The sequence below is a fragment of the Schistocerca piceifrons genome, chromosome 6, assembly GCF_021461385.2.
Source record: "Schistocerca piceifrons isolate TAMUIC-IGC-003096 chromosome 6, iqSchPice1.1, whole genome shotgun sequence".
NCBI lineage: Eukaryota > Metazoa > Arthropoda > Insecta > Orthoptera > Acrididae > Schistocerca > Schistocerca piceifrons.
This window is the reverse complement of record NC_060143.1, coordinates 490,108,725-490,129,536: the sequence shown is the minus strand read 5'-3', so window position 1 is coordinate 490,129,536 and position 20,812 is coordinate 490,108,725.

Sequence of the window (20,812 nt, the reverse complement as noted above, 5' to 3'; positions counted from 1 at the left end):
TACAACTATTCGGTTTAATCGCCGAAGTTGTTAAGTGTTCTCTTTGCCTTGAGGCGATGAAATTGGTTAAAGTTCCGGCCTCTCGGACCAGCGACGGATACATGTGGTGTTGCCGGAAAGATGGCGTATGGCGTTCTATAAGGCGTGGTACCTGGTTCGAGAAGTCTAGATTGGGCATGCGTGAGATTGTGCTTATTACATATTATTTTTGTTATAGATGCCCACAGAGTTTTTGCGTGTTTGAGACTGGTGTGAGTGAGAGGACTGTTTTAGACTGGTATTCCTTTTGTCGTGAAGTGTGTTCGGAATTTATTAAGTACAGGGGTAAGTTGGGTGGGCATGGGGTGCTTGTGGAGGTGGACGAGTCGCAGTTTGGTAAAAGGAAGTATGGGAGGGGGAAGTCTGTGGCTGGTCTTTGGGTGTGGGGGGCTGTTGTTCACGGGGGTGGGGGTACTGAATGTGTTTTTAGGGTTGTGGAGGGGAGGTCGAAGGCTGAATTAGTGGGGTTAATTGAGGAGTATGTAGAGCCCGGGTCCACAATAGTTTCTGATGCTTTTTCTTCTTATAGGGGGTTGGGTGACAGGGGATTTAATCATTTAGTAGTGAACCACAGTCTAGAATTTAAGACTTATGATACTGGGGCTTGCACTAACACAATTGAGAGGATGTGGGGGGCGGTTAAGTCAGTTCTTGGGAGGGGGAAGAGGCGCTCTTCCAACCTTCAGTCTCATTTAGATGAGTACTGTTGGCGGAAGAGTGTCCCAGACGCCTATTGCATTTTTCGGGTTTTTTTAAGGGCTGTGGGTAAAATGTATAGGCCGAAAGTGGTTAGTTAGGGTGCATTTGTGTGTGATTGTGGTGGCCAATCTAGTTTGTGGGGCTGGAACTTTTTTGAGGTAAGTTCCGTTTTTTTTTGTTTTTGATGTTTGTTTTGTGTCAACAGAAACATCCGATCTCACGCGTCTGCTTTGACCCGTGACGTTAGGGACCTACACATTGATCTGTAGCGTAGCCCTGAATACGAGGTTAGGTTGGGAGGTTTTTTTTTTGGCGGGGGGGTCAGGGGGGGGCGCAGCCCCCCCCTGCCTGGCCTCGAGTACCACTTGTTTATTATTATCTTTGTTCGATCGTAATTTATGTGATTGGGAGCTGTTGTAGATGTATGTAGGTGTAAGGGAAGTGTTGGTTTTTTAGGTTGGTGTTGGGGGATGTGATCGGTAGGTTCTGCTGAGCTATATAGGTCAACGGAAGTGTTCGATCGTAATTTATGTGATTGGGAGCTGTTGTAGATGTATGTAGGTGTAAGGGAAGTGTTCGTTTTTTTTTGTATTGGAGGATGTGATCGGTAGGTTCTGTTGAGCTACATAGGTCAAGGGAAGTGTCCGATTCTGGATAGGAATGTGTTTTTTGGTATTTGGTCAGTTTTGTGATGTTGATTTATTTCGTTGTTTTGCGTGGTTTTGTATGGCGGTCGGTGGCTACATTTGTGTATATTTAGTTTGTCCCCACCCAAAAACCCCCAATTTCCCACGCTTGTCCCGTTAGAGTCATTAGGCTTTTTGTGAAACTTGTGTATTTCAGTGTTTATAATACATATGCGATGTTTTTATATCCGCCATATTGGATAATACGTATGCGATGTTTTTATATCCGCCATATTGGAATTGTCGTTTATAGTCGTTTCCGCTACATTTGTGACGTCATGGGTCAAAGCCGACGGGTAAGATCGGACGCTTCTGTATTTCCCAGTTCCTGCAAATTTGGCGGTATCATATGCTCTATAATAACCCAACTTTCCTCCATTGGGAGGGATCTCATGATGAAGCTGGCATGGATAAGTAAGTGTATAGAATAGCCAAGTTAGACAATAGGCCTCAGGACAGAAGGATAATTTATGATAAATAAGTACATATATTTTGGTAAAAAAGTTGCTTATTTTTTAAAAATACGATGTCCCTACATAGGGCGAGGCAGTGTGAAAGAAGTGTCTCACAAGTTAATTTTTTATCATTGCTACATACTTAAGGCTGGAAGGTAGCTCACCTCATCAAGGGCAAGTCAGCTAGAGGACATGTAATGTAATGTATCACTTTCATAAAGTGATGTGTTGCACAATGTCTATAGCATCAATGAAAAATGATCACTACCATAAAATATTTTTTTAGTTTGAGTCGTGAGTTTAGACTTGAATGCTGTTTGCAGATTTGGTGCAGCTGGATACAGTGTTTCTGCAAGGCAAGATGACAATAACTACTTTGAAGTACCTCCTGAGTTAGGTGGCTTATTCCGTGCAGTCTTGTCCCAACCTGGAGATGCATCATGTGTCTTAGAGCAGTGAGTACCATGACAATCAGTATTATGTCATGAGAACATGAAAGAAAGCTGAACTTACACTATCACTTACAAATGTATAAACACAATGTATCGTCTTCTATTGTTGGAGAAATATCACATGTAGTCCAACATACAGTATTTTTGTGCACTGATGGCCAGTGATGTGTGTGTTGTATTTTACTTTAAAAAGGTGGAAATATTCACAACCAATTTTGAAGACTGCAAGCCCTAATTACAGCGTCACAAGTGCACAAAACATTCCATCCCACAAAACCACCATAAAAATCATAAGGAAGATTAATTACATCAAATGAAAGTTGATAAGTGAAGGCAACAGTCTCACCAGACCTTTTATATTTTTATCTTATTCATTTACAGATTATATCAGCACTTCTTGAGATTTAGAGAAAATATTCTGCAGCTAGCTTGACCTCATGGCAGTTCTACATCAATTTTGTCATAATCTAACCATAAACATCTAATCAATATTTTTTTTAATTCTCAGCCCAAGCAAACTGAGAAAACAACTGAATGGTAGTCACTTCACAGATATGACATGTGCTCTTTGCTTTGCACTCTTAACTGGATCAGCAGATAAATATATACTCTGACTAAGCCAGACAGGTAGACGTAACTGATACAAATGAACATTACATGGCTTGCAATGGGAACAGTACTATTAAATAATACTGCTGCCATTCAATTTACATTAGTCGATGCTAAGGTTACCGATTTTACCAAGAATGTCAACAGTTATTCTTCATTATCTCCATAGAAACACATAATAGAATGGACTATCATTCACAGAATGGTGTAAGATCCACTTATCCACTTTGAATGTTCATTTTACCAGAATGTAAGTATGTGCAGTTAAGTTTGCAGTTAATTCTAAAAGTTAATAATTCAGACACATCACTGCACTGCAATAAAAATCTTATATATTAAGTAAATTTACAGTGGTCTAGAGTTGATCCAATTCTTGACAAGGTAATATATTAGTGTCTCTTATTAATCAAAAGTTATTATTGCAATAGACTTCAGAAGGTTTTGTGTGCTGTAAAATTGAGAAATTTACAGCATTACGTATGCTTAAGTGTACCATACTCAGTCACTACACTAGCACTGGTGGATACTTGGATAGAAAGATCAATTATGCTTCCCTTTTGGGCTAAAACACTCAAGAAAATCAAAGGTAAATCCTTGAACAAAGCTATCAGCACTGAGTTACATTGTTTATACATACTGAATTGTCATATTTAACTTCAGAGAATGTAAACTTCAGATAAATACATATAATATATCAATTATGTTTGAATTTCAGTTAAGAATTGAAAATAATTGCAAATTTGTTTGTCCTACATAATCTTCTGTGCGATTTGGTTGTCATATGCAGGCAGTCATTCAGGAAACATAAATATTGATGTAATGGATTGTATTTGTATCACCAAGTTTGTTTTCTGATTTGAGTGGGAGAGGGTATGATGTTGAATGCGGTTCCAAAGGCAGAATATTCACTATAATTATTCTGTAACTGACAGTCTTAATGTGAAAGCAACACCACGTGATGTCAGCGAGGAAGTCAGAGAAGATGGCAGTGATGAATCTGGGGTGATGGACATTCTTGGTTATCAGTCAGGAGTATGTGATTGAGGGTGCTGCCAGGATGGTCGAAGGGAGGACTCAGAGAGTGCCAGCCAGGAATCAATGGTGAACAGAAATGTAACCTCAGTGCAACAAGAACAAGTAAACACTTTAAACAAAAAACTTCCTGAAAGAAATGGATTAAGAACCTGAATATGCAGATATAGTACCAGAGGTAGAATAAACTAATTCCATTGAAATCATAATTGATTCAGGAATATCGATTTGATTCCAAACATCAGATGTTTACATAATTTTCCAAGAAACTACACCTCAATTGAGACAAAATCACCATAGAATAATAATATTTCTGCATTTCTCACATGAATCTGTTCAAGAACTCACAAGCACAGTCACAGAGTGTCTTTGCTAAGCACTGCATGGAATTATCAATATTGGCTTAAATCAAGTAACAGACTCATTCAGCTATTGCATCAACAGCACAGTCCAGGATGTGGTATTTATCAAGCAACAGTTCACCTATAATAGTGGCTAATTTATCCACAGGTCCTATGCAGTGAACTATTTACCTTCCTACGGCACTTACACATGGGTGGTCTTGACTTTAAGTCACTTCCTGCACCCCAGAGTCAACTGTCACAAACACATACAAGTAACTCAAGAATTATAAACTGCTGTAGTCTTATTTGTAGTATTCTCCATCTCTGCTTACAAAATTTAAGTATTTGAATCAGTACATCACTTGTTGATAATGGCGATGGAGATATGGTAACTGCTGTAATACAAGATGCGACTACTAACAGCTTATATAATCGTACAGAAACAATTTAACTGATACAAACCCTGTATCTCCAATAATTTCATCTCATGCTTTCAAATATCAATCATGAGGATTTTTAATCAAGAATAAATTAAAATAAGGATAGAAGCTGAAGCAATGAATTAAAATTAGGTCAGGACTTTTTTTTTTAAGTGTATAAACTTTTATTTACAAAATAACAATTTTCGTTTTACAAATACAGTTTGCAATTTACTTTTTGCGATAAGACAATCTGTTCTGTGCTTTTATTTTTCTGTTATTGTCCAGTCAATTATTTCATTTGGTGTTTTTATATTTTTCGAGTGTCTGTCAGACTGAGTTCCTTAAGGGGTTCCGGAAAGGCTCAAAATCATGAAAAGTTTAATTTTTACTTTTTTGCGTTTTCTGAATCTGCAGACTATTACCTTTTAATAGATATATAATTTATTCAATTCCGAAGACTACAACTATTTTTAAATTTTTTTTGAAATGTGTTCTACATGGGCGTGACCCACTGTGGCGCTGTTAAACTGCTGTCAAATGGTGTTATTATTAACGTCCGTGTTCATCAGGTACATTTTAGTGATGTGAGATAAAGTATGTGTTGTGGATAACCTGTGATGGTTCAATATATATCGCTGGTGTGATTGTCGATTGTTTCATGTTTATTTACTCTGTCGTTATCTCGAAAATATTCGTAATTAATTCTGTTTCTTGAGTCTCTGTTTTGTTGAAGTATAATAATGAGTAAAAGTAAAGTTATTAGAAATCCTCTGAAGGCTTTTAAGAAAAGGAGAAATGTTGGAAAGCCAAAGGTATGTGTTATTACTGTAAACAATAAAGACGATAACCAAGTGAGTGAACCTAACCTCTCAAGTACACCTGCCCATAGCAGTCAAAGTGGGAAAGAAAATACTTCACAGAAGAAATTTGGTTCAATGAGTGAAAACTATGAATGTTTTATGGGCGAATCGGATGTGAATGAAATATTTGATATGTCGGTTCTCAAAGGAATTTTTTCAAACTGTGTAAGATGTATTCATTGTAGTGAAGTTGGTCTGGAACTCTCCATAATTAAGCACGTAGGACTTGCTAGTGAAATACAACTGAAATGAGATAAGTGTTCATACATGACCACCTTTTGGAACAGTGTTGCAGTAACTGCAACTGAAGAAAATGGTAGCAAAATCTACGAACACAACAACGAGCGATGCTTGCTTTAGACAAGGAACGCCTTCGGGCTGCAGGCAGGGCTGTAAAGAGTCTAGAAATACAAGCAAGAGTAAACAGGAGGAGTAACAAGAGGAAGCTGGAGGAGGAGTTTGCAGAGGATGAAGATAATCCATCCTATGGACCTGGAATGCACTAAAAAGTTAATCCAATCTTTGTCGCTCGATTCCCAAAACTTTTATTTTCTCATACTAATTACATGTTTTCTAAGGATCTTCCAAACATATTTGTTTCAAACTTTCAGTAAATGTTACACAGTACCTTCTGCATAATTTAACACAGCCTTTTTCCAAAAAACTGTATATTTTTGAATATATAAATAAAAAATTGCAAAAAAAATGTTGTGAATTTTCATTACAATTGAAAAAAAATCATCTTTTAATAACTGAACTAAAATTTTGTAAAATCCCTGTGTTAAGTTGTAGCCCATATTCCAATAAATAATCTGTAAAAAGTTCAACTTCCTACCTCAAATACTTTGTGAGGAAAGATGTAATTTATAAGCGTTATTTTAACATTGCAAGTATAGGGCGTTCCAGAGCCCCTTAAGCTGTTTATTATTTCAGTTTAGCGTTTTCTGAGTTTTGATACACTACATTTGTACATGTGGCAGAAGGAATTTGGAAGACAGTGTTGATTGCAAGATCTAGTTATTTACACAGAATAATTGGTAGATAAAAGTTATTTTAAGGAATTTTTTACTTATTACTAGTTGGGTTATTATTATTATTATTTTATATTTTGAGTTGTGCATGTTTTCTATGCATTTTAAAATAATGTTGTATTTTAACTAGTTTCTTATTAAATCTAGTGTTGGAAAGCAGAGATGGGAGGCATTTTACATTGCGCCTTGAAAACCAGACCATATTGGAATATACACTACGCATGTAATCAACTTGACAGAAATATCAACGAATGTATCAACTGTCAGCTGTTATTTGGTGAGCGAAGTGGTATCCATAGGAAAACACCCATGAATAACTATCTTAACATAGAAAACAAACCATGATAAAATAAAAAAGAAGAACATTACCATATAGCGAATTGTTAAACCATTTTGTCAGATTGAGCTAAGAGCAATACACTAGGAAGCAGTGGACGGTGCAACCGTAGGGCTAGTTTGATACAGATTGTTGAGCGAGAGTAGGGGAGACTGAAAGGAGGGAAGGAAGTTATTCATGGTGGAAGGAAGGCATATATAAGCACATGAAACACTAATTTGTTGCACTGATATAAGTATAATCATATTGAGGTACTCACCGTCGGCATACCTCTCGATTGCACACGAGGAAGGTAGAGAACACTTGAAGCAAGGGTTACACTGGCACGATATGGAGAACTTCTATGTGTTGTAACACTTTCCACTGTCACTTTTTTTTTTTTAACACTTTGCGACACACGTTTCACTATTGGTGCTCTTGGGGTGTGGGAGGGCGGCGGCGACAGCGACAAGGGTGTGGGGTGGTTTGTGGCGGTGGGCGGCAGCGGTGGTGGTGGCGGCGGTGGCGGCAACGACGGCGGTGGTGGACACTTCACGTGGCGGCAGATAGGGCATCCCTGAAGGCGGCGGTCAGCAGGATCTCCAGGAAGTTGTGGAACGTCTCGCGGTATTTGGTGTGTTGTTTTGCCTTCTTGTATTCTTCCCACAGGTCCATGAGGAACTGCACGCTGTCTGACTGCCTTTTGGCAATGACTGTGTGTGCAGTTGTGGTGAGTATCCACATCGTGGCCATGTGTTTTGGTCTTGGAAATGGTTTCGCATCAGGGACGGTGAGTGCCGTGACTTGAATGTTATGTGGGTCGCTCCTGTTTATGTGGGCTATCATTTTTTTGCTTCTCGCCCATATATTGCTGTTTGCCCTGCATAGGAATCGATGTTCTATGGTGTCCTTTTCGTTGCAGGTTTCACAGTTGGTCGATTCTTTTATATGGATTAGACCAGCCTCTTGTTGGTCAGTATGGTGTTTTGCACTACTTTGTACCACGTAGATCTGGTGTGATCCGGTATTGTTGGTTCCGAGATATTTTTCCAGACCACTGGCCAATCGTGGTCTGGAGATTTTATCTCGATCCTTGTTTTGTATGTTTGCCCTCTTAGTGCGCCGTAGATGTTTTTTGCCATCCTTAGTTGTGCGTTTGTCACGGTGGGCTGTGCATAACTCTTGTCGAGAATCAGTTGCCTGATATGTCGCATCTTAAGCAGGATGTGTGAGGTGTCTACCAGCGCTTCCTCTGATCGTGGCCTGTGGTTGTTTATTAAGCAGGCCATGATGCTGTCTTTGTTCTTGCTCTCCATTTGGATTGCTCTGTGGAGTAACAGCACAGCACACTTTGTCCTGATGTCCACCAGCCCCATCCCTCCTTCAGTGAACGCGTTGCCTGTGATACTTTGAATATCTCCCACCTCCACAGCAGGTAATAGGTGGCTCCTTGTATTGCCCGTGCAGTGTCTGTTGGTGCACTCAGTATCTGTGCCATGTACCATGCTTTCGACAGGATCGTTGTGTTGATCAGTTCGACTCTTTGTCCCAACGTTAGATTTCTGTTTGAGTGAGTTCTGGTGAGCCCTCATATTGTATGCAGGGTTGTTCGCCAGTTTTGTACCGCCATCTTTAAAGTGCATTTCTGGATTTGTATCCCTAGTGTTTTGTGAGTATCGGTTATTCGATACCACTGCCTATTGACTGTCAGACTCCCGTTGCCAATGGGGAGCAGCACAGTTTTTCTGGGATTCACCCTTGCTCCTGATACATTTTGGAACGTGTTCATTATTGGCTCTATTTTGTCTATCTCCTGCTTGTTGTTCACAAAAATTCCCACATTGTCGGCGTAGGCCATGCATGTGACCTTCTGTTCTCTGATTTGGTATCCATTCAGGCTTGCAGCCAGTTTCCGTAGCAGTGGGTCAAGAGCTGCCACAAAAAGGGGCATGGACAATGGGCAGCCTTGTCTTACTGACTTCCCTAGTTGTAATGTTCTTGTTGTCCATCCATTCATAGTTATTACCGATGTGGCATTCGTTAGGAGGTTTCTTGTGATTTAGGTGAATTTTTGTCCAAAACTGAGTTTTGTCAACTTTTGCAAGAGATATCGGTGGCTGATCCTGTCGAAAGCCTTGTGGAAATCAATAGATATTATTGCTGCTGTCTTTCTGCTGGTGGCGGTGTGCGCAATCATGTCCCTGTATGTGCAGACGGCGTCAAAAATGTTCCTGCCAAGCACTGTACAGGTTTGCCATGGGCTGATGGCTTTCTTTAATGTGACCTTGATGTTTGCAGCCAGGCACTTTGCTGCTATTTTATAATCCGAATTTAGAAGTGTTATGGGCTGAAAATCTTCGATTCTGTTGGCTGCCTGTGTTTTGGGGAGCAGAATCACCGTCCCTTGCAGAAATTTTGAAGGCAATTCTGTCCCGTTTAGAATTTCATTTATTATTTCAGTGAGTATTCCACTGACTGTGCCCCAGAGTGCAGTATAGAATTCCGTTGCGATTCAGTCTGTGCCTGGTGCTCATCTGTTCCAGCTGTCTTTGATGGCGGCTTTCACGTTGTCATCTGTGACATTTTATTTAATAGTGCCCGGTCTGCGTTTGTAAGGATCCGGCGGGTTTCTTGCAGGATCCTCGCCACTTCTGCATCATCATTTTCTTCTTCTTGGAACAGGTTGTTGAAGTGTTCTTCGACATGATTCATTATGTCTTTTTTCGTCAATAGTTTGTGACCATCCTTGTCAATGAGTTCCCTTATTTGTTTACTGTTAGCCCTCTGTCTTTCCCTGTGCAGGTGGTGCAGCGTGGCAGGTTCATCTTCAATTTTGCCATTTGTCTGGCTGTGGGCAATGGCACCTCTCATTTTGTCTCTTTTCAGGCTCAGTATACGTGCCTCGAGTCTTCTGATACACAGCAGAAACAGTTCATCATCCGCAGGGACGTCCATCGCATCTCGTAGGCATCTTGTGTAGAAGTCTGCCACATTTTGTTTCCAGAAAGCCTTCTCAGCACTGTACCTTATCAGTTCCCTTCTTATTTGCTGTTTGGCGTGTTCTACCCACCACTCAGTAGTAGAATTATACTCGCCTCACCGCTGTCTGCATGCCTGGATTGTGTCAGCAATTTCCTGCCTTAACTTTTCATCTGTGAGGTGTCTTGTATTCAGCTTCCATGTCCCCCTTCCCTGGTCTCCTGCTTACTAGGCAATGTGCTGTCCACTACACCACTTTGTGGCTCACGCAGCTGCATGGAATACCCTAATCCAATGTCCTCCCTAACACAGATTTCAATTAACACATCAATCCATCTTGATTTGCCCCTTCTTAAATCGTCAGTATTGCTGCGGCTCTCCACTATTGGAATAGCACCCCAGCTTTGTGCATAATGGGGAAATCCTGCCTATAGGTGTATAGGATCTGTCAACTCTGTTTGTGAGGCTTGATTAGCCATTTTGATAATGGATGGCATTTATCTTGTTATCCAACTTACTGATCTTGGCACAGGTATGATTGGTTCTGTGGGGATGGGCATGAGATAATGTCACTATGCCAGATAATAGGTGTAGGTGATCTATTGATCTGATGTAAATACATTTTCCTGGAGACATATTGAGTTTCAACTTTATTTTTAATAAGGATAGAAGCTGATGGACTGACTTAAAATTTGTGCCTTGTTGAGGCTTGAACCTGGGTCTCTTGCTTACTAAGCAGGTGTGCTATACACTACACCACCCTGGCACTGTGGCTTACACAGCTGAACAGAACTCAATAGTGAATTGAAGTTTGTGTTAGGGAGGGCTTTGGACGAGGGTATTCTGTGCAGCTGTATGAGTCACAATGCCAGGGTGGTGTAGTGGACAGCATATCCGCCTAGTAAACAGAAGACCCAAGTTCAAGTCCTGGCCCTAGCACAAATTTTAATTCATTACTTCAGCTTCTATTTATCAAAGATAAAGTTGAGGCTCAATATGTCTCCAGGAAAATGTATTTAGAATAAATTAAGAATCTACACCTCAAAATAAATTCAAAACCTCTGCTACAGGAGAAGACAACTGCTGTACACTCACGTTGATTTTAGGAGACAATTACACACACTGCTCAAAGAAGATATATCTGGCATAGTGACATTATCTCATGCCCATCCCCACGGAACCAATCATACCTGTGCCAAGATCAGTAAGTTGGATAACAAGATAAATGCCATCCATTATCAAAATGTCTAATCAAGCCTCACAAACAGAGTTGACAGATCCAGTTAGAGGAACACCATTCGATTGGTCATTTTCATCACACTAGATGAAAATGCTCTGCATGCAGACTGAATACAGTCCAACTATAGTTTAATTATTATTCTTTCCACTCATTAATTCATTTGTGACTGCCAGGGCCTCAAGCATAGTTTCATCAATTTACCTACCAATCTGCTCTTTCATATTTATACAACTGCAGTTTACTAACTTTGTCTGAGCCAATCTTCTCTATTGAAATTTGGCTATCAGTGTCTGACACCTTTTTGTCAATATCTTTAACTAACTGATCATTCTTAGTAGCAGCCCACAATGAAAAGTCAGCATCAAATTGAGTCTTTTTGTAGCACTTACTGCCCACTAATTTTGTTTTGCTCAGTATAAAGATTTGTCTCTCATTCAGACAACTGGCTAACTGCATGTGAAGTGACTCCTGCACTTGCCTGACCTCACCTACTTCTATGGTTAACTTAGAGGTAGCCTCACGTAAACCCACCTGGGGCTTTCATAATTTGGAAATTTCATTGGCTGAAGTCAGGTGCGACTCTGCAGTCTGCCTTGTGAAATCTTTTTTGGTGGGAAGATCAATGAAACCTTGTATAGTGATCATATCTGCTAGATCATACTTGATGGGCATATCTGCCACCAGTTTAGTTCTGTGGACAATATTATTTCCAGATCTCTCCTATCCACAAAATATTTCTGCTATTGGATCCCTTTTCAGTTGAATTGGAGCAACTGGTTCAGTCTCTTCCACCACTGGCTGACTGTCATGAGTTACTTAGTTGTAACACATAAAAGATGCAAGCCTAACAAACCAACAGCTCTGGCACAACCAAAACTTTGCTCTTCTTCTGTCACTTCTTTCGTCTTAACCCCAGACTAAATTGTTATTATGTATAAATTCTGCCACTTTTGGAAGCATAATTGTTACACTTCATGTTTTCAATGTATCACCTGATCACATAAATGGGTACAAAGTATAAGCTACGTAACCTTGACATAGGAGGATTTTTGTATTACTGGAAATATTAACACTAACATCTCAGTTCATTTACACAACCAAAGATCTCCACAGTGCCTTAATAATTGCCCCAAAATAGTGTTACTGGAAATATTAACACTAACATCTCAGTTCATTTACACAACCAAAGATCTCCACAGTGCCTTAATAATTGCCCCAAAATAGTGTTTTATTCCTGTATGTTCCTTGTACCTGTCAGTTTCTGGGCAATGCTCATCTTGCAAAACTTGTGAGAAGTCTTGTGAAAAGAGTGTTACCCTTAGTTTCTTGACACCACCTTCTTTTACATAGTATTATGGTTTATATGATGTATTATGACAGAGACAGGAGCCTGTGATCGCTGGAAGTATTCGGTTTTAGTTAATTTACTTTCACATTACATTTACACTCAGTCTTCAGTCAAAGTTATCAAAATAACCATGTTCTGAAATAGTGTTTTATTATTTTTTTTTCACTAGTCAGTGCCACAGGTTACCCTAATGTCATTAAACAACACACACATGGCATAATACACATAAATCCACCTGATGATTGAGGTTTAAACTGATGCAACACATTGGAATAACAAATAAACAGTTACTGATAACAGCAAACTACTTGTTCCATTCAGTATTATTAAAAGTCACAGAGTAAAGCCTCACCTAAAATGTTTGAATTTAAAGAATTTGGAGAGTACATACAAAAGAAGAAAGTTGGCAAGCCAATAGTACTGAGTATAAGTAAATATTTGAATTATATATTGAAATATCAGTTTCACCCAAGACACTATTATATTCCTACAGCAACTGCTGGTGTGAATTTTGTGAAATTATTTTGTAAACAAAAGAGGCACAATTCACCTTCTATCTTCTGTTGCTTCTCTTCTGATTCTCTCTCTTGCAGCAGCTCAGCATGTAAGCCTCCTTGGTAATAATAATAGCAATCACTATTTCTGTCCATGTTTCACTTACAGAACACCAGTTACTTTTTGTCACTGATGACACAAAAAGTTTCTCTATTTCAGTGTAATTTATTTTTAAAGAAGATCAAAATTAATTGAAACATTGCATTTAACACAAACAAGGTCTGCTATCACCAAATTTTTCTGCTCAGCAACCATGATTCAGAGCTGACTACCAGCAAAGCAAGTAACCACATTACTTATAACAGACCATTTGCAGTAGAAGTTGTAACATTGATATTACTCAGTTCAGTTATGATTTTCATATTTAAATCATGCAATGGTCACTATGACTCACCCTGACTTCCAAACAGTTAAGGTTCGGAAGAATGCTACAGCAGTAATTTTCTCAATTCTTAAAAATAAATTAAAAAGTATTTTAGCTTCTCTATGTCTCTCTTTTTTTATCAGGTGAGTTACATGATGGAAACTGTTATCCACTTTGATTTCAGAAAAATGTGGAAGTAAATATTGTAAGGTAAAAATTGAAATGGGCGTTTGGTGTCATTGGCCGGGAGGCCCCTTGCAGGGCAGGTCCGGCCACCTTGGTGCAGGTCTTATTACATTTGATGCCACATTGGGTGACCTGCGCGCCAGATGGGGATGTAATGATGATGAAGACAGCACAACACCCAGTCCCTGAGCAGAGAAAATCCCCGGCCCAGCCGGGAATCGAGCCCAGGCCTGTAGGACAGCAATCCGTTACGCACACCACTCAGCTGTCGGGGCGGACAATATTGTAAGGTGAGAAAGAATATTAACAATGGGAGAAGTAATCAACAACATAATCAGATATTGAAATTTGCTTCTAAGAACATTAGTACTAGTATGCCAGTGGATTGGTTGTTGTCACACCCATCATCAGAGAACAATGCTCATTCTGGGGTAGGGACTAAGCTTCAGAATGTAAAAAAGGAGCAGTAGAGAACCTAGTAGTCTCCACCTATTCTGTGCCTTGACCTCTGCTGTCAGATGAAGAATAGTAGGGTTTCCCTTCATAGATAAGTTGTGCACTACACACAGGAAGTGACTAGTAGTACGTGTGACACGCACATGGTGAGAGATGAAATGCATGCTGAAAACGAAGTTACAACAGCCACAATGTTCTCAGAGAATGATCATCCTCACAGATCAGATATAGAAAAGGTTAATATGATAGCAAGCAGCAGGAACATCCAAGAAAAGATCCCAGAATTAGCATCACTTACTTAAGGCTATAATGCCCCCATAGAATGAGGAACAGAAAGTTGATGGAAACGGGAAATGAATGGCAATGAAATTGTAATTTCATATTGGAAGGTTTATGGTAAGGATAGGTTAATTGCAAATTGTGGTGGCATATTTATTGCAGTAAAGAAGAGGTTCTCATGGATTCTGACTGTGAATTAATCTGGGTGAAGTTAAGCATCGAAGGTCAGTCAAAAATGGTAACTGCCTGCATCAGGATCTGTAGTGGTAGAGCTCTTCAGAGAGAACTTGCAGAATATTGTTAGTAATTTTCCTGATCATGCTGTTACAGGCTCTCTTAAATGGAATTAAAAAGTTTAGTGAGTACAGAATATGGACCGAGAGTAAATTGAACAAAGACAAAAGTAATGAGAAGTAACAGAAAAGAGAATGTCAAGAAATTAAACATCAGAATTGGGGATCATGCAGTAAAAGTAGTTAAGAAATTCTGGCAGCAAAATAGCCACTGAAGGATGGAACAAGGAGGCCTTCAAAAGCAGACTAGTGGTGGTAAAGAGGGAATTCATGGCCATAATAGTCTAGTAGTATCAAACATAAGCCTTAATTTGAGGAAGAGATTTCTGAGGATGTATGTCTAGAGCACTGCACTGTATGCAGTGAAACATGCACTGTACGCAAGCAAAGCATCTGAGACATAGGGTGACACAAGAATGTTGAAAATTAGGTGTACTGATAAGGTAAGGAATAAGGAGGTTCCCTGCAGGATCCATGAGGAACGGAAAATGAGGAAAACACTGACAAGAAGAAGGGACAGGCTGATAAGACATCTGTTAAGACATCAGGAAATAATTTCCATGGTACTAGAGAGAGCTTTAGCCAGTAAAAACTGTAGAGGAAGAGGGAGATTGGAATACATCCAGCAAATAATTGAGGACATAGGTTGCAATTTTTACTCAGAGTCGAAAAGGTTGGCACAGGAGAGGAATTTGTAGTGGGTCACATCAGACCAGTGGGGTAAGTGAACTTTCCAGTTATAGATTGGGAGAGACATGGAGACAGAGATTTGTGAGACATTATTCTGAATGTCATGTCCAAAAATTACTTGAAGCAGGTAGTTTGAGAACAAACTCATAAAGGTAATGTCTTAAGGAATCAGTTAATGTAGAGAAAGGAATCAGTGATCATAAGGCTGTGATAGAAAATATGACTATGGGTATTACAAGGAATATTAAGAAAGGTAGGAAAATATTTTTGCTTATAAAGAGTGACAGAACACAAACTGCAGAGTACCTGAGTGTCCAGTATAAAATATTCAATGATGATGATGAAGATGTTGCGTACAAATAGAAAAAAATTCAAAAGCATCTTTCAGTATGCCTTAGACAAGTACATTCCAAGCAAGGTCTTAATGGATGGGAAAGACCCACCGTGGTCTAATAGCCATGTTAGAAAACTGCTATGTAAACAAAGAGAGCTTCATCACAGATTTACGAGAAGTCAAACCCTAGCTTAGAAAAAAAAAACGCTAAATTAGCAAAAATGAGTGTAAGGAGAGTAATGAGAGAGATGTTCAATGACTTTAAAAGTAAAATTTTGTCAATCAACCTGAGTAAAAGTCTTACAAGTTTTTTGTGATGTGTAAAATCAGTAAGTGGTTTGAAATCTCCTGCTCATTCTCTCAGTGACCATACTGGCACCCAAATGGAAGATAACAGAGAGAACGCCCAAATACTGAATTCAGCCTTCTGAAATTGCTTAACTGGAGAAGATTGTAACATGGTCCCTCCTTTCAATCATTGTACCAATATCGAAATGGTAGGTATTTAGATAACCTATCATGGAATAGAAAATCAACTACCGTCACTCAGAAGTGGAAAGGCATCAGGACCAGATGAGATACCTATAAGATTCTGCAAAGATTATGTGAAAGAACTTTCTCCCTTCTAGCATCAGTTTATCATAGACGATAGGAGCAATGAAGGGTACTTAGCGACTGGGCAAAAGTGCAGGCCGTTCCCATTTTCAAGAAGGGCCATAGGACAGATGTACATACTTGTCTATATTGTTGATGCCAATTTGTTGTAGAAATATGGAACATGTTTTGTGCTCAAGAATCATGATGTTTTTGGAAAACAAAAATGCCTCTATAAAAATCAACAAGGCTTCCACAAACAGAGTTCTTGCAGAACTCAGCTCACTCTGCTCTTCTTTGAGATCCTTGGCACTGTAGACAATGGCGTTCAGGTTAACGCCATGTTCCTTGATTTCAGGAAGGCATTTGACATGATCCACACTGCTGATTAGTGAAAAAAGTACAAGCTTATCAAGTATTGGACCAGAATTGTGACTGGACTCAAGAATTCCTTGACGATGCAACTCAACACATCGCCCTTAATGGAATAAAACCGACAGATGTAAAGATAATTTTCAGAATGCCCCAAGGAAGTGTGACCCGACTGCTACTGTAAACAATTTTATACAAAGATCTAGTAGAAAGCATCAGAAGCTGTTTGAGACCGTTTGCAGATGATGTGTTTGTCTATAGAGAAGCAGCAATGCAAGAGGACACTATTTTTTTGCAGCATGACCTGAAGAGGATTGATGAATGATGCAGGATCTGAAAGTTGAACCTGAACAAGAATAAACATAACATATTGCACATACAAAGAGAAAAAAATCCACTGCTGTACAACTACACAACTGATGAATCTAAGGGCAGCTATCCAGAGCAACTTAAGTGGAACGAATACATAAAACAAATAGTAGGAAAAGCAGCTGCCAGACTGATATTCATAGGAAGAGGAAATATAACTCATCCGCGAAGTAAATTGCTTGTAGGGTGCTTGTTTGACTGATTCTTGAGTGCTGTTGGTCAATATGGGACCTCAACAAGTAACAGGTAGGTCTGACAGGGGAGAGCAAGAGAGCGTTACAGAGATGTTCAATGATCTCCAGTGGCAGGTGTTACAGGAGAGGCGTTGTGCATCACAGAGAGGTTTACTATTGAAATTTTGAGAGAATACTTTTCAGGAAAAGTCAGACAAAAGATTACTTTCTCCCACATACATCTTGCAAAATGAGCACAATGAGAAAATTCAATAAATTAGAGCTAATAAAAAGGTTTTCCACGCACCGTTCATGTGTGGAACAGGAAAGGGGGAGGGGGGATCAGTTAGTGCTACCAGAAGGACCCTCTGTCACACACCATTAGGTGGCTTGTGGAATAGGATGTAGATGTAGGTATATGAGAGGTTGCTCGAGGAACAAAGCAGTGCTAAGGAAGAAAAAATAAAACCCAATCTAGGGGCAAGTTTTTTTTTAAATGAATGTTGATATTCATTTAGGCTTGTGTAATGATATATCCATTATATCACATGAATTAATACTAATCCTTCAAAAATGTATGTGTGGCTGACACTACCAGTAACTGGAGTCTATATTGTAGGCATAACTGGAAATAAAGATAGCCTATAAGGGGAGAAAAGAGATTATCCATAACAATTAATGCCTTTACTTTCCATCAAATATTTTTAATTTTTGGAAAGTAAAAAAGTAAAAATGTAATAGCCGTACCGTAGGTGCAACCACAACGGGGGGTGGGGGTGGGGGGTTGTATCTGTTGAGAGGTTAGACAAACAGTTGGTTCCTGAAGAGGGGCAGCAGCCTTTTCAGTAGTTGCAGGGACAACAGTGTGGATGATTGACTGATCTGGTCTTGTAACACTAACCAAAACGGCCTTGCTGTGCTGGTACTGCGAACAGCTGAAAGCAAGGGGAAACTACAGCCGTAACTTTTCCTGAGGGCATGCAGCTTTACTGTATGATTGAATGATGATGGCGTCCTCTTCGGTAAAATATTCCGGAGGTAAAATAATCCCCCATTCGGATCTCCAGGTGGGGACTACTCAAGAGGACGTCGTTATCAGGAGAAAGAAAACTGGCATTCTACAGATCGGAGCATGGAATGTCAGATCCCTTAATCGGCCAGGTAGGTTAGAAAATTTAAAAAGGGGAATTGATAGGTTAATGTTAGATATAGTGGGAATTAGTGAAGTTCAGTGGCAGGAGGAACAAGACTTTTGGTCAGGTGAATACAGCGTTATAAATGCAAAATGAAATAGGGGTAATGCAGGAGTAGGTTTAATAATGAGTGCAGGTAAGCTACTACAAACAGCATAGTGTTTATGTTTATTAGTGTCATTTAGACTCGGTACATTTCAGGTAGCAGTTTTTATAGTTTTATTAGGTCACTTTCGCGTGTACGTAAACGCTTGTTTAAATTACAAATACGAGGTATAATCAGTAGGTGCAGCTTACCGTAGGTCACTGTTTAATTCGTTTATAACATTCACTAGATAACCCCTAAAAGTTTACTGTAGGTCACTGTGTTATTCTTTAGTATTCACTAAATAGCCCCTAGCAGGAAAATAAGCACCAGATCTCACTTCTACCATAAATTTTTATTTTCATTATTGAGTGTCCTTTCTGCCAGCTAGAGTGTAGCTGTTAACCTTGTGTGACAGTAGGTTTCCTTAAGTTTTTATAGTAAATCAGTTATTAGCTAGATGGATAGGGACTGTGTCTGTTGTGTGCAGATGCAGGAGGAGTTGGCCAAAGCCCAAACGCAGCTGGAAGCTTTGTTGGCCACAGTCAACAAGCTCCAGAGTGCCACCTTGAAGTGCGGTGGGAATGGGGTGCTTGGGGCAGCCTCTGCCGTACTAGATGTGCAGGGGGGGGGGGGGGGGGGGGGGGATGCCACAGCTCTCTGTTACTGAGCCGACCTCAGGTGCAACTGAGCCGGCTGGCCCACTCTCACCTCAGTGTGAGTGGCAGACTGTGTCGAGGTCTCGAGCCTCAAGGCGAAAGCTGCATGGGGGAAGCAGGCTCCTGCCAAATCCTGTGCACTTTGCTAATAGATTCAGTGTGCTATCTGATGCTGGGGGGGGGGGGGGGGGGGAGGAGGTTGAGCCGGATCAGACTGCACCTTCTGCCTGGATAGTGGCTGCTCCTTCAGCAAGGTCGGGACAGGCACGTGGGGGTAGGGGTTTGTTAGTTATTGGCAGCTCCAATGTTAGGCGGGTCATGGAGGCCCTCAGGAATATAGCAGCTAGGGCGGGGAAGAAGTCCAATGTTCACTCGTTGTGCTAGCCGGGGGACCTTGTCCAGGATGTGGAAGAGGCTCTTCTGGCGGCTATCAAGCAGGCGGGGTGCAGCAAGCTGCAGATTGTTGCGCATGTCGGCACCAACGATGCCTGTTGTCGGGGTTCCGAGGAAATCCTTGGGTCCTTCCTATGGCTGGCTAAATTGGTGAAGGCAGCCTCCATCTCTCGAGGAGTGGAAGCCAAGCTGACAATCTGCAGCATCGTACCCAGGGTGGACCGGGGTCCTCTGGTTTCGACTTGAGTGGAAAATCTAAACCAGAGGCTACGTCGACTCTGACGAAAACGGTTCCAGATTCCCCGACCTACGCTATGGGGTGGAAGGTTGTAGGATGCCCCTCGATAGATCAGGGATGCACTACACACAGGAAGCTGCTACATGGGTAGCACAGTACTTGTGGTGTGCACATGGGGGTTTTTTGGATTAGGTTCCTCCCTATGGGAAACAAACCGCTGGCACAAAAAATTACCAGTTCATGACACCGATGTGGGTGTGCCAACTGTAAAAATTGTTAGTTCACCTAAACAGGTCATTCCAAAGGATTTAAATATGCTTAATCTCATGTTAGTAAATTGTCAAAGTGTCTGCAGCAAGATCCACGAGTTAATCTCCGAAATAAACAGTAGGAATGCCAATATTGTATTAGGTACCGAAAGTTGGTTGAAACCACATAAAAAGCAGTGAAATTTTGAACTCTGGTTGGACAATGTTTAGGAAGGATAGGACTGATGCTATGGGAGGTGGTGTGTTCATTGTAGTTAAAAGCTGTTTAAACACAGTTGAGACCGATACTGTGTCGGACTGTGAAATAGTCTGGATAAAGCTGTCAATCAGACAAGGATTGACCATTGTATTAGGATGTTTTTATAGACCACTAGCATCTGCAACAAACGTCGCAGAACGTTTCAGGGAAAGTCTTGAGTACATAGGAAATAAATATCCAAATTATGCATTAGTTATAAGTTGAGACTTTAATCTAGCATCCATTGACTGGGAAAATTACACATTTATCACAGGGTGCAGACGCAAATATTCATGTGAAGTTATTCTAGGAGCACTCTCAACATACAACCTTGAGCAATTGGTTAGAAAACCAACTCGAGATGAGAACATATTAGATATCTTGGCAACAAACAGACCTGATCTTTTTGAGGAAGTTAATCTAGAAGAAGGTATTAGCGACCATAATGTCGTTGTGGCTTCTATGTCAGGGGGGGGGGAAAAAAAAAAACCTGAGAGTTTTCTTGTTTGGGAAAGTAAATAAAAGTGTCATTAATTAATGAATATCTTCATAGTCAGTTC